Source organism: Salvelinus namaycush, chromosome 20, assembly GCF_016432855.1.
Source record: "Salvelinus namaycush isolate Seneca chromosome 20, SaNama_1.0, whole genome shotgun sequence".
Classification (NCBI taxonomy): domain Eukaryota; kingdom Metazoa; phylum Chordata; class Actinopteri; order Salmoniformes; family Salmonidae; genus Salvelinus; species Salvelinus namaycush.
The window spans coordinates 56,087,424-56,093,061 of record NC_052326.1 but is presented as its reverse complement, the minus strand read 5'-3'; positions in this window follow the sequence as shown (position 1 = coordinate 56,093,061).

Below are 5,638 nucleotides of genomic sequence, written 5' to 3'. Positions count from 1 at the left end.
GGTCTCCGGCAGCCTCTGGAACTGCCGATCTGCGGCCAACAAGGCAGAGTTCATCTCAGCCTATGCTTCCCTCCAGTCCCTCGACTTCTTGGCACGGACGGAAACATGGATTACCACAGATAACACTGCTACTCCTACTGCTCTCTCCTCGTCTGCCCACGTGTTCTCGCACACCCCGAGAGCTTCTGGTCAGCGGGGTGGTGGCACTGGGATCCTCATCTCTCCCAAGTGGACATTCTCTCTTTCTCCCCTGACCCATCTGTCTATCGCCTCCTTTGAATTCCATGCTGTCACAGTTACCAGCCCTTTCAAGCTTAACATCCTTATCATTTATCGCCCTCCAGGTTCCCTTGGAGAGTTCATCAATGAGCTTGACGCCTTGATAAGTTCCTTTCCTGAGGATGGCTCACCTCTCACAGTTCTGGGTGACTTTAACCTCCCCACGTCTACCTTTGACTCATTCCTCTCTGCCTCCTTTCCACTCCTCTCCTCTTTTGACCTCACCCTCTCACCTTCCCCCCCTACTCACAAGGCAGGCAATACGCTTGACCTCATCTTTACTAGATGCTGTTCTTCCACTAATCTCATTGCAACTCCCCTCCAAGTCTCCGACCACTACCTTGTATCCTTTTCCCTCTCGCTCTCATCCAACACTTCCCACACTGCCCCTACTCGGATGGTATCGCGCCGTCCCAACCTTCGCTCTCTCTCCCCCGCTACTCTCTCCTCTTCCATCCTATCATCTCTTCCCTCTGCTCAAACCTTCTCCAACCTATCTCCTGATTCTGCCTCCTCAACCCTCCTCTCCTCCCTTTCTGCATCCTTTGACTCTCTATGTCCCCTATCCTCCAGGCCGGCTCGGTCCTCCCCTCCTGCTCCGTGGCTCGACGACTCATTGCGAGCTCACAGAACAGGGCTCCGGGCAGCCGAGCGGAAATGGAGGAGAACTCGCCTCCCTGCGGACCTGGCATCCTTTCACTCCCTCCTCTCTACATTTTCCTCTTCTGTCTCTGCTGCTAAAGCCACTTTCTACCACTCTAAATTCCAAGCATCTGCCTCTAACCCTAGGAAGCTCTTTGCCACCTTCTCCTCCCTCCTGAATCCTCCTCCCCCTCCCCCCCCTCCTCCCTCTCTGCGGATGACTTCGTCAACCATTTTGAAAAGAAGGTCGACGACATCCGATCCTCGTTTGCTAAGTCAAACGACACCGCTGGTTCTGCCCTACCCTGTGCTTTGACCTCTTTCTCCCCTCTCTCTCCAGATGAAATCTCGCGTCTTGTGACGGCCGGCCGCCCAACAACCTGCCCGCTTGACCCTATCCCCTCCTCTCTTCTCCAGACCATTTCCGGAGACCTTCTCCCTTACCTCACCTCGCTCATCAACTCATCCTTGACCGCTGGCTACGTCCCTTCCGTCTTCAAGAGAGCGAGAGTTGCACCCCTTCTGAAAAAACCTACACTCGATCCCTCCGATATCAACAACTACAGACCAGTATCCCTTCTTTCTTTTCTCTCCAAAACTCTTGAACGTGCCGTCCTTGGCCAGCTCTCCTGCTATCTCTCTCAGAATGACCTTCTTGATCCAAATCAGTCAGGTTTCAAGACTAGTCATTCAACTGAGACTGCTCTTCTCTGTGTCACGGAGGCGCTCCGCACTGCTAAAGCTAACTCTCTCTCCTCTGCTCTCATCCTTCTAGACCTATCGGCTGCCTTTGATACTGTGAACCATCAGATCCTCCTCTCCACCCTCTCCGAGTTGGGCATCTCTGGCGCGGCCCACGCTTGGATTGCGTCCTACCTGACAGGTCGCTCCTACCAGGTGGCGTGGCGAGAATCTGTCTCCGCACCACGTGCTCTCACCACTGGTGTCCCCCAGGGCTCTGTTCTAGGCCCTCTCCTATTCTCGCTATACACCAAGTCACTTGGCTCTGTCATATCCTCACATGGTCTCTCCTATCATTGCTATGCAGACGACACACAATTAATCTTCTCCTTTCCCCCTTCTGATAACCAGGTGGCGAATCGCATCTCTGCATGTCTGGCAGACATATCAGTGTGGATGACGGATCACCACCTCAAGCTGAACCTCGGCAAGATGGAGCTGCTCTTCCTCCCGGGGAAGGACTGCCCGTTCCATGATCTCGCCATCACGGTTGACAACTCCATTGTGTCCTCCTCCCAGAGCGCTAAGAACCTTGGCGTGATAATGGACAACACCCTGTCGTTCTCAACTAACATCAAGGCGGTGGCCCGTTCCTGTAGGTTCATGCTCTACAACATTCACAGAGTACGACCCTGCCTCACACAGGAAGCGGCGCAGGTCCTAATCCAGGCACTTGTCATGTCCCGTCTGGATTACTGCAACTCGCTGTTGGCTGGGCTCCCTGCCTGTGCCATTAAACCCCTACAACTCATCCAGAACGCCGCAGCCCGTCTGGTGTTCAACCTTCCCAAGTTCTCTCACGTCACCCCGCTCCTCCGCTCTCTCCACTGGCTTCCAGTTGAAGCTCGCATCCGCTACAAGACCATGGTGCTTGCCTACGGAGCTGTGAGGGGAACGGCACCTCCGTACCTTCAGGCTCTGATCAGGCCCTACACCCAAACAAGGGCACTGCGTTCATCCACCTCTGGCCTGCTCGCCTCCCTACCTCTGAGGAAGTACAGTTCCCGCTCAGCCCAGTCAAAACTGTTCGCTGCTCTGGCACCCCAATGGTGGAACAAACTCCCTCACGACGCCAGGTCAGCGGAGTCATCACCACCTTCCGGAGACACCTGAAACCCCACCTCTTTAAGGAATACCTAGGATAGGATAAAGTAATCCTTCTAACCCCCCCCCCCCCCCCCCCACCCCCCCCTTAAAAGATTTAGATGCACTATTGTAAAGTGGTTGTTCCACTGGATATCATAAGGTGAATGCACCAATTTGTAAGTCGCTCTGGATAAGAGCGTCTGCTAAATGACTTAAATGTAAATGAAGTGATCATTATAGCTAATTATACTGTACTACAGTACTTACAGTATATACACTACATGAACAAAAGTATGTGGACACCTCTTCAAATTAGTGGATTTGGCTATTTCAGCCACACCCGTTGCTGACAGGTGTATAAAATTGAGCACACAGCCATGCAATCTCCATAGACAAACATTGGCAGTAGAATGGCCTCTACTGAAGAGCTCAATGACTTTCAATGTGGCACCGTCAAAGGATTACAGCATTCCAACAAGTCAGTTCGTAAAATGTCTGCCATGCTAGAGCTGCTCCGGTCAACAGTAAGTGCTGTTATTGTGAAGTGGAAACGTCTAGGAGCAACAGCGGCTTAGCCGCCAAGTGGAAAGGCCACACAAGCTCACAGAACGGGACCACCGAGTGCTGTAGCGAGTAGCGCCTAAACATCGTCTGTCCTCTGTTGCAACACTCACTACCCAGTTTCAAACTGCTTCTGGAAGCAATATCAGCACAATAACTATTCGTTGAGCGCTTAATGAAATGGGTTTCCATGGCCGAGTAGCCTCACACAAGCCTAAGATCACCATGTGCAATGCCGACTGGAGTAGTGTAAAGCTCACCGCCATTGGACTCTGGAGCAGTGGAAACGCATTCTCTGGAGTGATGAATCACGCTTCACCATCTGGCAGTCCGACGGACGAATCTGGGATTGGCAGATGCCAGGAGAATGCTACCTGCTCCAATGCATTGTGCCAACTGTAAAGTTTGGTGGAGGAGGAATAATGGTCTGGGGCTGTTTTTCATGGTTCGATCTAGGCCCCTTAGTTCCAGTGAAGGGAAATCTTAATGCTACAGCATACAATGACATTCTAGATGATTCCGTGCTCCCAACTTTGTGGCAACAGTTTGGAAAAGGCCCTTTCCTGTTTCAGCATGACAATGCCCTGTGCACAAAGTGAGGTCCATACAGAAATGGTTTGTAGAGATTGGTGTTGAAGAACATTACTGGCCTGTAGAGAGCCCTGACCTCGAACTCAGCGAACAACTTTGGGATGAATTGGAACGCCAACTGCGAGCCAGGCCTAATCGCCCAACATCAGTGTCCGACCTCACTAATGCTCTTGTGGAAGAATGGAAGCAAGTCCCCGCAGCAATGTTCCCTACATCTAGTGGAAAGCCTTCACAGAAGAGTGGAGGCTGTTATAGCAGCAAAGGGGGAACCAACTCCATATTAATGCCCATGATTTAGGAATGAGATGTTCGATGAGAAGGTGTCCACATACTTTTGGCCATGTAGTGTATGTTATCAGTCTGGACTGTATTTTATTTACTCCATGATATGGGTGTACAGTACAGTAAAACAAAATAGACATGAGAAAGGTTTAACTCTAAAGTTTAAGTTCATTGAACTTTTACAGCAGCATGTGGATGAGGTTGAGCAGGGTTGGTGGTGATTCCGGAACAGTCCCTTGGGTACCCTCTGTCTGCTCAAAGATCATGCTCATTTTCCCCCCATGATCTGCAGAGTAAAGGTAATCAATTAGAACTGGCACTCAGATATTTAGCCCCTAAAAATGTGACATTCAGTTGAACAGGAAGAACCCAAAGCTCAGTGATTACACACTGTCTCTGTCTGTGCCTATCACTAAAGGGAGTGCTTCAAGGTTCCAGTCTAGGCCCCACACTACTACACATCTACATCAACATCATTCAATAGCTCAAGCGGTAGGAATTGCCCATATTCATCTCTATGCCAAAAAAGGCCTTCCTGTCCCTGGACAAACTTACTCCATTCATCCAGCTGATGTAGGCAGACACACGGGTGAAGATGGTGGGCTTGCAGTTGGTGTTGCACCCGAAACCAGACACAAAGCTGGTCACTCCATGGACTTGGCACTGACCTTTGACCTAGGAAGTTCAGGGGGCCTCCAGAGTCTGCCGAAAGTGATAAGAGAGACCTTAATTAGGACTGTGACTATTAGGACATTGACCAGGGCAAGCTACTTACAACACATGACTTGTTTTTCTATTCTATATTTCTAAGCAATTATATTTATTTATTTTATTTAACTAGGCAAGTCAGTTAAGACCAAATTCTTATTTACACTGACAGCCTACCCCGGCCAAACCCAGACGATGCTGGGCCAATTGTGCGCCACCCTATGAGACTCCCAATCACGGCCAGATGTGATGCAGTCTGGATTCGAACCAGGGACTGTATTGACGCCTCTTGCCATATCTCAGACTGGCCAATAAAAAGAAAAGATTAAGATGGGCAAAAGAACACAGACACTGGACAGAGGAACTCTGCCTAGAAGGCCAGCATCCCGGAGTCGCCTCTTCACTGTTGACGTTGAGACTTGTGTTTTGCGGGTACTATTTAATGAAGCTGCCAGTTGAGGACTTGTGAGGCGTCTGTTTCTCAAACTAGACACTCTAATGTACTTGTCCTCTTGCTCAGTTGTGCACCGGGGCCTCCCACTCCTCTTTTTATTCTGGTTAGAGCCAGTTTGCACTGTTCTGTGAAGGGAGCAGTACACAGCGTTGTACAAGATCTTCAGTTTCTTGGCAATTTCTAACATGGTATAGCCTTCCTTTCTCAGAACAAGAATAGACTGACGAGTTTCAGAAGAAAGGTCTGTTTCTGGCCATTTTGAGCTTGTAATTGAACCCACAAATGCTGATGCTC